Consider the following 15,117-nt stretch of genomic DNA (forward strand, 5'->3'; position numbering starts at 1 on the left):
CCTCCACCTGGGGCTGGTCTGAGGGTCAGCAACAATGAGAGTTAACCTGTTTTGGTGGTTTGGGCGCAGACGTCATGCTAAGGGCTCAGTGGGCCGTCTCCTTCCTCACCTTCCTCGGCCTCTCAGCAGCGGTCACCACCATCCTTCACCAAACAGTCTCCTCCTTCATTGGACTCCCCTCCAGCCCCACTGGCCACCTCCCCTCCTCTCTACTGCTGGCCTCTCCTCTCCGCTCTCCCAGAACCTCTTCCTAGGACATCTCGTGCATCCCTGTGATTTCCAGTGGTGTCTTTTCCTCATCTTTGGCCTCCAGGACCACAGAGGGAACCCACATAAGCAGTTGGCATCTCTGACCTGGTTGTCTCACAGATGCCTTCAACTTAGGTTCTTCAAACTCTGTCTTTGGACATTTTAACCCTAGCTGTTCCCGCCTCATCACTGCAGCCATTCTAATCTCAGTGTGTGCCCCCTTGGTGACTCCTGTATCACTCAAGCCAGAAGCCCAGGAATAGTCCTGGGTTTCTTTTTCCCTCTCCCGACCCCACTCCCACCCCAATGCATCAGCAGCCCTGCCCGTCTGTGTTCTAGGACGTAGCAGGAACCTGCGCTCCTCTCTCTGTCTCTCCAGGGCACAGTTCCCTCTCACCAGGACAAGTGCCACAGCGTCTTCCAAACCGTTCTCACACAGGCCGAAACATCGACCTTCCTAAAATATAACTGGACTATATCCTCCCTCCCCCGTACGAATTCAGCAGGGCCTGGAGCAGAACCCACCCTGCCTCGGCCCCCGGGCAGCCTCCCAGGCCACTGCTTTTTGCTCTGTGCCACCCACCGTGTTTCACGAGGTCTCCCTAAGGGCCAGGCTCCCCCTGTCCCGGCCCCTTGCCTGGAGGCTCCACACACGAGCTCCGTTGAACCGCTTCCTGCCGAAGCTGGCTTCCTGCCTTTGTCATCCCACTGTTACTCCAGGCTCCTTCCTGGGGCCTCCCCCAGGACCATAGGTCACTGGGCTCTTGTGATGGTCAGCTTCCCTGGGCTGGCAGCCGGTCTCATCGTGACGTTATTATAAGTGGGTCTCTGTTTCAGGACAGCTGGGAGTGGTGGTGTCCCCCCAGCCAAAGCGGGCTGTCCTGCTGAGACCCCACAGGCACTGGGCACCGCCCACTCCCTCAGGCAGGACAGCCTACGTTTCTGCCACAGCTCTTCCCAAGCTCGCTCGCCCTGTACACTCTCCCACTGGCTGTTGACTGAACTCACGGGTTTCCCCTAATTACCTTTGGTTCTTCCACCTCCTCTCACGCGATGGATCCCCTTCTGATCATTGCATGCTCAGACCGCAGCAGGCCCTGTCAGTGACGTGCGAGTGCAAAGCCCTGGCCCAGGGTCGCAGGTGGTAATAGGCGAGGAGGGGACTCCGCCCAGCCGTCGGCCTCTGGAGCCTGTGCTCTTCCTGGTGGCCAGGCCACTGCAGAGAAGCCTTAGGGGGCAGACCCCTCCCTCTCGTGCTTTAGCGGCGACTGTGGTGAAAGTGGACCCAGGATAGCACTTGGGTGTCGGTCTCTGCGGGGATTAAGGGAAGCCGCTCTGTGGACCTGCCTTTATTTGAATTGGGCTCCCCCAACCCCTTCAGTATGCTACTTCCATGTCCTGCCTTTCTAAAGGTTCACCCTTGACTACAATGGCTCCAGTTCCAAGCACATCCTAGACTGAGGTGCCCGGGGCCCAGGCCCTCGCTCCCTCTCCGCGGTCCTCTGCGTTGCCTGATCTGGTCTCTTTCCTCAAGGAGAGGGTAGGGTGTGAATGGAAATCAGCCAACACCCATCTTAGTTTTAGTTCAACAGCTCTGATCAAAGAGGGGAGGGATTGGCAGTATTTATTGACGTAACTTTTCTGGGCGGCTAAGGTTTTCCCGAGGATGTCAGGGCCGCGTGGCCTGTAAGCAAAACGGGACCCGACAGGGATCTGCACGGAGAGAAGTGTCAGAAGCAGGCTCCCCATCAGGGCCCTGGCAGAGGCGACCCCCGCTGGTTGAGATCAGGACTGTGTTTTGCTCGTCTGTCTTTGTGCCCTTCAGAGGCGCTCACCAGATGAACTGGGTCCGTCCCTGGCAGAGTCCCCAGTGGTGGACTCAAGTTATAGTCGCAGACCGTCTGCCAAAAGGGAAGTGCTCTATGGCAGCCCGGTTACGTAAAATAAGGCATTGTTTCAAAACGCCACACCAACTGTTTTCTTAACAACTTGCATGATCGGCCGGTTCTCTGTCAGACATCCTGCCTAAGTAAGAAGCAGGTCTTACGTGCAGTCATTTATTCCATCCATCCATCCATCCGTCCGTCCATTCAGCACCAAGTCCTGATTGGGCATCTGCTCTGCACCAGGCACTCTGCTGGGTGCTGGGCCGCAGAGCTGAAATGGTCAGTCTCAACCCACCGACAGCAGAGACCTGGTCAGACACGTCAACACATCCTGCCACGTACGGCGCTCCCGCTGAGGTACGTCCCGAGTTCAGTAGGGGGACGGCGTGTGGAGGCCCCAGCTGGGAGGTGGACAGTGCCCTCAGAGGGGCAGGCATGCCAGGAGACCGGGGCCAGCAGACGACAAGGGGCAGCGTCAGCAAAGGTCCCAGAGCATAAGTCTCGAGGCGTTTAGAACCAGCCGGCTTTCAAGGGGACGCCAGTGTGGGGAACCAGGCCAGGATGCTGAGAAGGTGACCGAGGGCGTCGTTAGTCCCTCCTCAGCCTCTGGCTGTCCCACTGGACCCCCCTGGAGCTGGCTGATACCCAGATGCTTTTGCTTCAGAGGAAGAGTAGTGTAGAAGAATCCGGAGTACTCTCCACTATTGTTATGATCGCACCCAGTATGATTATTACACAGAGAATCTAAAGTGGGTAGCATGGGTGTCTCCGGGCCGATACTGATTTCAATTGTATAAAACACGTCTGCGGCCTTGCCTGAATCACTTTGCGCTGCTCTCAGTGGATGAGCCGCACTGATGAAGCAGCTGAACATGCTGGCTGGTTATGGTCAGAAAAAACAGCTTCGCTGCAAGGACACTGAAATGGAGATGGTTTTGGCCTACACTCAGCGGTGTGCAAGTGGACAGTCCTAAATAGCTCCACCCAACAGCCCACTCGTCCAGCGGCTCAGGGTACTCGCTGCCACCAGCGCCTCCTGGCAGGCTGAGTAGGACGCCGTTCTCCCGGAGACCCTTGATCCTGCAGGGACCAAACTGGAGGGCTTTAGTGGCGGAGGCAGGCGCTTTGTAACACCTGCCCCACAACACGCCAGCCGTTAAGAAAGGGCTTCTTTAGAGCTTTTATGGAGCAGAACTCCGGAGCTGTGCCGAGTGTCTGCACTGGACTGGAGCTGAAGCCCTGTATGGACAGTACGGGCCCCTGCAGGCATCCTGCAGTTCCTGTCTGTGGAGCCGGTAGTTCTCTGGGCCCAGGCGTCTCTGTGGGAGGCCAGGGGCTGGAGAGCGCAGCACTGTCCCAAGGCCTGGCCCGAGGTCCAAGCCTGCTGGGCTGAGAGCAGGGGTCAGTGCCCCAAGGGACTGCCTCGGGGCATCCCTGTGTTAAGAGAGAGCAGGGATTCTTGATGTCTCCATAGCAGGGACCCTGTAAACAGGCTGAAAACTCTGTTGCATAGCAAAAGGATTTGGCCCATTCTCTAAAATATTTGTTGAGTTTAATTAAGAATAATCTTTCTTTAAGATTACTATGATCACAAGGGGGAGATTGCCAGAAAAAACTTGTGATGGACTCTGAAGTGGACCCAAAAGCAGGTCACTGGGTGTCTCATCGAGCAGCCTTCAGGGTTCCCTGATGCTTTGGGGGCTGCACTTTTCACTGGTTTTGAGCTGTTTTTACAACTCTAGATGATAGAAAACTTGTAGTGCTGCAAATCATTCTTGTCCATAGAAATGCAAATGAATCGTGTCCTGGTTATAAGCGGTTACTGCAGTACTTAGTTACTGCTCTGTAGCTATTGGTCAGTTTTGCATCTATTTGTAAATTCATTTTAGCATTCCTCACTGTCGGTATGTGTGTGTGTGTGGTTCACATTCTCTTTTGATACATGGTAACATCTTACTGGTTCCCTCATTAATTAATGACAACTAAAATCTTTGACACATGCTCATTTTATATTTGGATGAGAACCGTGATTTTCCCTTTTTAAAAATGTATCCTTTAACACGAGTGCATTGGCATCCTATAGTGTTAGGAACGCACAGACTCATCTAAGGCAGCACGTGCCACAAGCTTCCGTGATACCTGACGTTCGGGGAAGGCCATCTCTGTATCTCAGACTAATTCCCAAACCGAGCCCTTCCCTGTTTTCATGAGTTTAACTAAGGCATTTTACTGCTAAAATAGAATAAGCTTGGTCTTTGACCACTTAGAAAAAGCAAGTCTTTTCCGCATTAATTTATTTAAATCTTAGCACGTGACTCCTGTTAAGTCATTGCAGGCAACAAGCATACTTACATGAAAATTTCAGAATATTCCATCTTGTTTAGTTCTCCTGTTAGTTTTTAACAGATATGAGTGTTCATAGCTTTATACATTATAATATTTAAATTTGATTAAAATATTAAAAATACCTTTGTAATTTGTTATTAAAGTTACATATGCTCATTAATAAAAAATTTAGAAATTACTTACAGCACAAAGAATACAAATAATCCCTACGATCCCACATGTGTGGAGAGCAACTCGCCCGCCGTGTGCTCGGTCCCTCTGCGGCCGCGTCCTCCAGGACTCGGCTCCATCACTGAATCCCTCGGCCCTCCGTCTTCAAGCTCCCCCTGTCTCCTGGCTCCTTCTGCCTCAGAGGTGAATCATCTCCACCCCCTCATGCCATCTGCTCCCCTCTGCCCAAGCCGTGGCATCATTTCCACAGCACAGACCCAGCGAGCACTTTTCGGTCCCCTCCTCCCCGACGTCTCTGCATCCCATGCTCTCTTCACCCCTCCACTTACAACTCTGCTCCCTGGGCTTGACTTCCATCTCCCTCCTCATTCTCACGTCTCAGTCTTTTGTCTCTTGGACCATTTTCTCTGACTCACCTGACTTCATTTCCAGTCCTGCCCTTACAGTGTTGGTGTCCCTTGGTTTTCCTCGCTCAGGACGCTGGTCTTCTCTCCCCACGTTTCCCCCAGTGATCCCTTCCCCGAGGGTCACCTCCCACCACGGGCTGCAGCTCCCCGTCATGTGCTTCCAGCCCAGACCTCAGATTCATGCAGACGTCCCCACCTAGACGTCCCCAGGTTCACCAAACGCAAACTGTCAAAGGAGACCTCATCACCCTCCAGGTTAGAAACAGAGACGTCATTCCTGTCCCCTCACCACTCCCCGCCCCCCTCAAAGGCGTCAGTACGTCCCTTTGGGTTGGTTTTACCTCGTAAGCGTCTTGTCTCATCCACTGCCCCTCCGCATTTCAGCAGCCCTGTCCCTGACTGGCTCTGGCCCGCCGTACAACCCCACCCATCTGGCCTCCCCTCTCCGCCCAGGAGTCCCCACGTTCTCTGCGTGTCTGCAGAGCGCACACCCCGCTTGGAGCGCTGCAGAGGCCCCCAGAGCAGGCGTCGCATCCGGGCTGGGCAGGGAGCCTCGGGTTCCCCCGAGTGTGCTTGTGCTTCTAGCAGCCCGGAGCCTTAGTCCCAGGCCACCTTCTAACCAGATCGCCAGCCCTAATTCCTCCTTGTGTAGAAACCCTTACTGCTTAGAGAGCAGATTCCAGGCTTATTAGCACATTAATAGCGCCGTTGATCACCTGACCCCCCCCTGCCTCTCCAGGTTTATCTCCAGCCACTCGTTGCTGTGCTTTTCAGCTGCAGCGTCAGGGCTCTGCTCGAAGCTCCCTGAGCGCCCCCAGCGGCGCCTTTGCTCAGCTCCCCAGTCCTGCCCTTCCGTCTTCCGCCGGCTCCTTCGTAGCACCTCCTCTGGGAACTGTCCTCTCCGGGAAGTGCTGTCCCCAGACTCCTGCCCCCACATGCAGGGCAGGCAAAGTAGGCCCTTAGAGCATCAGCACAGGCAGGATACCAAAACTAAGCAAAATGTCTGGAAGGAAACTCTTTCATAATTTTTCCTACTCGGAGTTTGCGAAGATATTTCCCCGTGTTTTCGCTGAGAAGATCTATGGCTCTGAGCCTTGAGCTCAGGGCTTGTAGTTACTTTACTTTCATTCTTTGATTTCTGGTCGTGCTGAACACATTTTTCCAAGTTGGCTGCTTTTCGTGCCTCCCCTGCTACGATCTGTCAGTTTCCTTTCCCCTATTTTTCTATCAAGGCCTTAGGGTTTTTCCTGTCATTTGTGACAAGAATGTTTTCAGTTTGTTTTTTTACCCTTAATTTTTGTGTCTTACTTTTTGACATATTATGTAGTAAATCTATTGATGTTTTCCTTTATGACTTCTTTCATCACTTTTATGTTTGGATATTTCAACACTATCAAGCATAACATATATATATATATATATATATATATATATATATATATTCTTTTTTTTTTTTTTTTTTTTTTGGTACACGGGCCTCTCACTGCCGTGGCCTCTCCCGTTGCGGAGCACAGGCTCCGTACGCGCAGGCTCAGCGGCCATGGCTCACAGGCCCAGCCGCTCCGCGGCATGTGGGATCTTCCCAGACCGGGGCACGAACCCGTGTCCCCTGCATCGGCAGGCGGACTCTTAACCACTGCGCCACCAGGGAAGCCCCATAACATATATTTTTATAAGTTTTCATGTTGTTTGTAAAGCTTTCAGGTTTAATACGTTTAACTCTTTAATTCATCTGGAATTTAGATGTAAGTAATCTGACATGTGACCTTTTATTTCTTCCAAATGACCCCACTGTTTTCAGCATGACTTATCAAATAATCCATTTATTTATGAAGTGCCTTTCTCCTATATTAAGGGGACCTGTTTATGTCAAAGTCTGTGGCGTTTGTTTGGACCCATTGATTCATCACCTGATTATCTGCCAGTTCTATAATATTTTGATGGCTTTAGTCCCCAAATACATTTTAATAACTGATAAGGCATTCCCCTCATCTTTTCAGAATTTTTGTCAGTTCTGGTCACCTGTTTCGTCTTCCAGAAAAAAATTGGAATTATTTTGTCAAATTTTGAAAATCATCACATTGACTTTTTAATCATGTTAAACCTATGGTCAGTTTTATGAGAACTGACTTCTTGGTGATTCTGTCTTCCCATCCAGAAAAATAATATGCTTCTCCGTTTCTTCAGCTATTTTCTTATATTGCTTAGTGAAGTTTGCAGGTTTATACCCATAGGTTCTATACTTTATTTGTTACAGTTGCCCTAAGATTTTGTCTTATTGCTACTGTAAATAGAATTTTCTTTCCATTTCATCTTCTAAAGAGTTATTCATTGTTGAAACAAAGGAAAGCTATTGATGTTTAGGTATTTGTTTATTATTATTATAAATATTTTTCAGTTGATCCTTTTAGTTTTCAAGGTAGACAATCATATCTTCTCCAAATAGTAAAACTGTTTTGTTTGCTTTTTTTTAATAATTTATGTTAATCCTCTTATTTATGTACTTTTTTTGGCTGCGTTGGGTCTTCGTTGCTGTGCGTGGGCTTTCTCTAGTTGCAGCAAGCGGGGGCTACTTTTCGTTGCAATCTGAGGGCGTCTCATTGTGGTGGCTTCTCTTGTTGCGGAGCACGGGCTCTAGGCGTGCGGGCTTCAGTAGTTGTGGCACGTGGGCTCAGTAGTTGTGGCTCACGGGCTCTAGAGCACAGGCTCAGTAGTTGTGGCACACAGGCTTTGTTGCCTCACGGCATGTGAGGGGACATCTTCCCAGACCAGGGCTCGAACCCGTGTCCCCTACATTGGCAGGCAGATTCTTAACCACTGCCCCACCAGGGAAGCCCTCCTTTTGCTTTTACATCTTACTGGGTCGGTCAAAATAATTTTAAAAAGTAAAGGTGATTGGCATAGTCGTTGTTCATCTGATCTCAGTGGGACGTCTACGAGGATTTTACTGTTGTGTATAATGTTGATATTCTTGTTGTTTATTGAGTTTTGACAGATATATCTACAGCACGTAGCTCATACCTTAAACAAGATACAACACACTTTCAACATTTCAGAAAGTTCCCTGTGTCCCTTTCCAGTCTTCCTCCTTCAAAGGCAAGCACTCTTCCGACTTCCATCTGAAACTCATATAAATGAACACGACACTGATTTGAAACAGCCGTTTCTCATCCTGTAATACGTTCCACCCATTCCTGGTTCTTAGGGTTTTAAAAATATATGTTTCTTCTTTCTAAGCAAGTTTGTTTTGTTTTGTTTTTTTAATTCCATTTAGCAATACCCTACAATTTATTCAGGAGAATTCACTATATGAATACCCTGTAGGCTCGCAGCTCTGCCGTGAACTCCCAAGGTCCTGCCTCTGGACAGGTTTCCGGGCTGACTCTGAGGGCTTGGTCATCATTATGAGGTTCCTGAGCCTCAGACTTGAAATCAGTGTATTTTTCCTTAACTTGGAAAGAAACACTGTCTTCCGTAAGTTAATACCTTTCTTCGTCTTTTCCAAAGGTGTGCGAGAACTGTCAGGTTGGAAGGACGTTTCTACGTCCCATGCACCTTCGCCGCCTCTGACGCGTGGAGAAGTCCACACAGCAGGCAGCTGCTGTCAGGAGGCTGCTGGTTCTCCCGGGCGGCTTAGCGGCTTCCTTCTGAAACCCCACATCCAGAGTGTTGCTTTGTTCCCTTAGTCAACAGGGAACCCAAAGCTAGACCGAGTGCTTAGCGGAGCTCCCTAAGTCCCCCGGGTGTTAGAACATCTCTCTGGCTTCTTCTGCTTAGTGATTTTGGATTTGTTTATCTTTAATTTTCATTTCATCATCCAGTTTCATGCATATCTCACTTTAGCAGGTCTCTAACAGCAGGAGATCTCTCTTTCTGTCTCTCCACACACACACATACACACTCACGCAGGACAGAATGATGCCAGACTGAGGGGCGAGCCGCAGAGGGCCGTGCAGCGCCGCTGAGCGGCACGGCGTGGACGCAGAGCCTGGCAGCTTGCCCCGCGGAGCTGGGCCGGCGGTGCTGTGCGGGCAGCTCTCGTCCCGGCGGCAGAGGGCAGGGGCCCAGGGCCCGGCGCAGGAAGGGCCCTTATTCTGAACTGGTGAGTGAATTTCCGGGAAGAGGGGGCCGAGGATGGCCAGGAAGCCGGGCGCGGGAACGGGAAGCACCCCGCGAGGTCGTGGTCCGGGCGCTTGCTGAGTCTGAGATGGTGTTTGGGGGTTCAGGTAGCGACGGCCCAGGGCAGTTTGTCTTTCCTGGAGCGTGGAACGTTCTGGCGCCGATACCTTTCTCGAGCAGGGCTTCTTGTGTCACCTGCTGGCCCAAGACTGGCTTTTGGAGAAGGTTCTGGGAGGCCCCGACGCCTGCGCCCCCGGGCGTCCTCGGGGAGGTGAAGAGACCCCGTGTGGCTCTGCTGGCTCTCCTGCCGCCTGCCCGCCAGCCCCTCCCCGCGAGCATGGGACACCCTCTCCTGCCTCGCTGTTAGCTGCTCCAGAGCTGACGCTGGGCTTTGCGCGGCTCTGCTTGCCGGAGTGGCAAAGAGACTGTTCTTTACCCTTCAAATCGTTTTCATCCGTCTGTGACACACGTCTCACACGGGTACTTGCTAAAAGCCTCGGAGTGTGAGGAAGTGGTTTCGGCCTTCGCTCACTTTTCTGTGGGTTTTTTCACGTTGAACCTCACATTAAAAGCACTTGCTCCCATTTTAAAATCCATCCAGGAGGACAGCACGCGTCACAGTCGTTCCCTGTCGCGTTGCTGTGTCGTAGGCCCAGAGAGGGGCTGAGGAGGGGGGGTTGGGGTCCTGTCCCCTTGGCCCCCTGCCCTTGGGCAAGATGAGGAGGTGGGCAGGGCAGCCGAGGGGCCGCACAGCCCCTGCGGGTCCTTGCCTTCCCAAGCCCGGCCCCCAGACGGACGCGGCTTCCCGTGCAGGGACACCCGGTGCAGAGCAGAGTGGCCCCTGCCGCGTGTCTTCCCCGAGGCCGGCTCAGCTGCTTCCACCGGGTCGCCGGCCAGCCGAGGTCGGACCTGTCCCCAGCCCACCGTGTGGGGCTCCCTGCGACCAAGACTTGTCTCCTGCCCCAGGCTGAGTTGCCCTCCGCTTCTGCATTTGTCCAGTGCCCATGTCCAACCTCTCTGGCCAGTGTCTCCTCTGATGCAAACGGCTTCTCCAGTTCAGGGACCACACTCTTCCCAGGACTGTGTCGCCCCATGAACCCACGCCTGGGGCACATTTGGTGTCTTACCAACAGCTCAGGAGGCCCAGTCCCTTAGATGTGAACAGCCGAAGGTCTCAAAGCCTGTTCTTGGCATCGCTCTGGCCGTAGTCCTTAGCAGAGAAGTTCATTTAGTTCCTTAAATGCTCAACTCTTTTGTTCTTAACTCTTAAGGCAAAACTTGGTACATTGTAAGTCTAACCCCACAGACTTTTATTGCTCCTCTAAAGACAGATACGGCAGAGACAGCCTTCCCCAAGTGAAAGATGTGCAACTCTTTTAGCCTGTGCTCTTTGGGCTTTTGTCTTAGGCAGAAAGTACCCGTCCACCTCTGCTCTTTCTCCTGGTCCAGTGACGATGTCTGACTAGTCTGAGTCTCTCACCCCATCCATCCTTAGGGGAGTGGCCCGGCCCTCCTGTGACCTCAGACTTATCCCCCATGGTTCCATGAGTAGCTCTGGGTCACAACATCCTTTCAAAATTGTGCTTCGATTCGCTCGTTTTAGGTATGTTTAATGCCTCGACAGAATCGTGGAAGACCTCGTGGCCTTCTCTCAAGATTACGGTCTGTTCTAAAAATGTTATTTCTGCCAGCTCAGGCTTGAAATTCTAAAGTGTCACTACAAATTATATGCCTTTCATTCTTTTACTAATTTTTTGTCCAGAATCCTGCAGAAGGATCTCACTTAACCTCGCAGAGCTTGCTATTATCTGGGCTGTGAATAAACAAGAGAGGCTGCTCCGTAGCCCTGGGGTGCTTGCCCCTGAGTTTTCCCGTCCGCCCGGAGCAGATGAGCGGCTTGGAGTGGGGATCCATTCCACAGCACCCCCACCCCCGAGAGGCCTCACTCTGTGGAGGGTGAGATTATTTGTGTGTCTGGGCTTTGACACTGTGCCTCTGTCGACACGGTGACCATGATCTGAGGGTGCTGTAATATAGACAAGCGAATGTGAGTCATCCTGCCAAACTCACGTCAGTAACTCATTCAGCCGAACACTGATGTATAGGTCAGAGTCTCTGAGAAACTTGAAAAGAATTACACAAAGCACTTGAAAAATCATGAGAATGGCTTAGGATGTGCAGTTCTACAGGATAGACCCAGGGTTTATAGCTTATGTAATTTTGGAGCTTTGGTTAAGAAAAACCATTCAAAGCTGCAAGTACCCCTGCTGGGACCTTGGGCAGGGCCAGCACAGATGGGGGCCAAACTCAAGTCTCACTGGAGGGGGCACAGGGTCCACCGTGAGGGCACTGGGTGACCGCTATTTGCAGCGCGTGGAGGGCCCGGCCCCTTGTTTTCACTCCACCCAAAGGCAGCAGGTCCTCAAACACGAGAGGTTCCCGTGAGCCACGTCTGGGACAGCCCGCCCTCCAGAGCTCTGACCCCAGAAGAATCCCAGTGGCTTAAATCCGGGCTTTCCGCACGCAGCGGTGAGCCCCGTGCCTGCTGGTGTCCTCATACACCAGCCCCGACCTCTCCTCGCGCAGGACACCCGGGTCTCCAGTGCAGGCCCCGCACCTGCCCCTCTCCCCCTGGCCCTGTCGACCCATTAACTGACTGGCCTTGTCCCCCCTCGGTAAACGTTTTATTTAGAACACGTTTTGGTTTACGGGATAATTGTGGAGATAGAGGGCTCCCTGGACCCCATGCTCAGTTGCCCCCCTTATTAACATCTTGCCTTTGTGGGGGACATTTGTCACAATCAGTGAACTAATATTGGCATATGGTTATTACCTGAAGGCCATGCTTTACTCGGGTTTCCTCAGCATTTTGCAGATGCCTTTTTCTGTCCCAGGATCCCATCCAGCACCACGTCACACTGAGGGCCCGCGTCTCCTTGGGCTGCTCTTGGCCGGGCAGTTTCTCAGACTTACCCGGGTTTTGATGATGGTGGCAGCTCGAGAAGGCAGGTCAGGCGTCTTGCAGGATGCCACTCCACTGGGGTTTGTCAGAGTGTCCTCTCGTGGTTGGACTGGAGTTGGGGCTCTGGGGGAGGAGCCCACGGAGGCAAAGCGCCCTCTCCTCACGCCCCCCCCCCCCACCTCGTGGTTGGACTGGAGTTGGGGCTCTGGGGGAGGAGCCCACGGAGGCAAAGCGCCCTCTCCTCACGCCCCCCCCCCCACCTCGTGGTTGGACTGGAGTTGGGGCTCTGGGGGAGGAGCCCACGGAGGCAAAGCGCCCTCTCCTCACGCCCCCCCCCCCACCTCGTGGTTGGACTGGAGTTGGGGCTCTGGCGGAGGAGCCCACGGAGGCAAAGCGCCTCTCCTCACGCCCCGCCCCCACCTCGTGGTTGGACTGGAGTTGGGGCTCTGGGGGAGGAGCCCACGGAGGCAAAGCGCCCTCTCCTCACGCCCCCCCCCCCCCCCAGGCGCCTGTTCTCAGCTGACTGCTGTTCATGTGGGTCAGGCTTTGGAAACGTCGGGGGCTGTGACGGAGTTTGTGCTACGGTCGCCTTCTCTGTGGCCCCTGTCCTGAGTGGGCACTGTCGGCCTCAGAAGCCCAGAGCACTTGCATTCAGCGTCTACACAGCCAGCCCGGGGCGGGAAAGGAGAGTGTCTGATCAGCGTGACCGTGCTGGACCCTCGAAGGCGACGGTCCAAGAGAATAGCTCCTCTTCTGAATCATCTCTGTGACCGAGCCCTCGGCTTCCTTGCTTTAATGCTAAGCAGCTACAAGAAGTCAAAAGAACAACATCGGGCTTATCCGGGAGTCTCCACGAGGTGGAAAGATCAGGCCATAGTCCATGCCTCCGTTTCTCGGGTGTGAATGGGGAAGCTTGTACCTGCCGCAGGTAACTGTGGAGGTTGGATGCGCCCCGATGAAGGCATCGCCAGTGCCTGGGGCACAGCAGGTGCTTCCCCAGAACAGGGAGGAATCCAGTTCCTACAGTGGGTCACGCACTCTTCTAGGTACTGAGGATCCAACAGTGAATTAAATGCATTCGAATGGAGTTTATCTCATGGGTAGCCATTACTATTATAATACTTACGATATTTATATTTCAGGAGACACAGTATGTAGACAGTTGTAGCCAAATCAGCAGTGGAATTACAATTAAAAAAATAAATTTGCATCTTAATTTTCCACTTAACTCACGCTGTAACCTGGGGGAAGTTATTTTAATGAAAGAATGTTCATTCTCATCCACGTAAAACAATACAAGGTACAGCGTCAGTGAAATCATATATTTTCAGCTATCAAATGTACAATTTAAGCAGTTACAATGCTCACTGCTGGCAATGTAGTGACAAGAGTCACTTTCTAAAAACTTTTTGTTAGGAAAAGTACTAAATATGCACAAAGGTGCAGAGTTTTCTTGTATTTGGTTTCCAAAACCATTAATATTTTGCCACAGTTGTTTCATCAGTTCCCCACCTTTTTTGCTAAAGTATTTTAAAAGAAATCCCAGAGATTTTGTCATTTCATCCTTAAGTGATTCAGTAAATAGCTCGAAAGAGGACATTGTATACCTATGACAAAATTAATGGAATCTTTAATATCATCTTATACTCAGTCCACATATAAGCGTCCCTCATCGTTTTTCTAAAAACGTCTTTTCACAGTTGATTTGCTTGAATCAGGATCCAGACAAGGTCCATCTGTTGTGTTGGTGGTTTTGTCTCTTCCGTCTCCTAACCGACTCGCCCTGCTTTGAGCCCCGCCTGCCTTCCTACCCGCTCTCGCCTGGGGTACAGCCCAGGGCGCTTGCCTGCTGAATGTCCCAAGTCCGGGATTTGGCTCTCCGCTTCCTCCTGGTGTCACTTAACTGGTTCCTGCATCTTCTTCATTGCCCAGACACATTCAGCTTTTGGTTTTCTGTGCTTTCTTGGGGTGTGTGTGAGTGTCAGCACTGCCCGGGTGCTTCTGGGTACCCCGTACCTCGTCTCGCAGGGCAACGCTGGAGGCCCGGCTGCTCTGTTCTCAGTGATGTTGGACCATCCAGGAGCCTAGGCGGTGACAGCCCGTAAGGCTTGGGAGGAGTTATTTAAACCTCCTGAGTCTTGATTTCTCCATCTGTTAAGAGGAGAGATAATACCTCCTTCCCAGGAGGACTCCTGTGGTTACAGATGTGAAAGTACTTCCAGACTTCAAACAGCTGCACAAATGTTAGGTATTAATAATAATAGTGGTTCTTTTGGCAATTAAGAAAATTTTCTTTGAAAAGTATTCTTGGGCTTCCCTGGTGGCGCAGTGGTTGAGAGTCCGCCTGCTGATGCAGGGGACATGGGTTCGTGCCCCGGTCCGGGAGGATCCCACATGCCGCGGAGCGGCTGGGCCCGTGAGCCATGGCCGCTGGGCCTGCGCGTCCGGAGCCTGTGCTCCGCAACGGGAGAGGCCACAACAGTGAGAGGTCCGCGTACCGCAAAAAAAAAAAAAAAGTATTCTCCTTCCTCAAGTACCTTTAATTGAGAAAATGGTGATGCTCTTTTTTTTTTTTTTTAAATCAATAAAGCTTCCAGTACATTTGGGAAGATGGAAAGCCACCAGCTTTTTAACCAACAGACAGAGTGGAGGAGTGATTAACGCCTCGTGGTTTCTGGGTGCCTGAAGCCAAGAGAAAGATTAGTTATGCCTGTCTGTGGAGCAGAGGTTTGTTTAATAGCCTGGCCGGGGAAGACTGAAATCCCTTAGTCTTCTAGATTAGAGGAGCAAGGGGCATCCCCGAAGGGGTGCAGAAAAGCTATTGAAACTTTTATGGGATGGGTTCCTTTATCAAAAGATTCTTCTGCATTCCAGCCCTGAGACAAGCATCTTGTAATACTCTTTTGTGAGGGCTGGAAGAAGAATCTCTTAAAGGGATTTTGCCTGTTGACTGTCAGGAGCAGACTCGCTCTTTAAA

General features: G+C 51.8%; 1 protein-coding gene across 1 annotated transcript in view; it reads left to right on the plus strand.

The window, feature by feature from the left end:
* SDK1 (sidekick cell adhesion molecule 1) overlaps window positions 1-15,117 on the plus strand; it is an 822,147-nt gene that overhangs the window by 623,864 nt on the left and 183,166 nt on the right. The window lies entirely within an intron of this gene.

This window comes from Tursiops truncatus, chromosome 15 (assembly GCF_011762595.2).
Source record: "Tursiops truncatus isolate mTurTru1 chromosome 15, mTurTru1.mat.Y, whole genome shotgun sequence".
Classification (NCBI taxonomy): Eukaryota; Metazoa; Chordata; class Mammalia; order Artiodactyla; family Delphinidae; genus Tursiops; species Tursiops truncatus.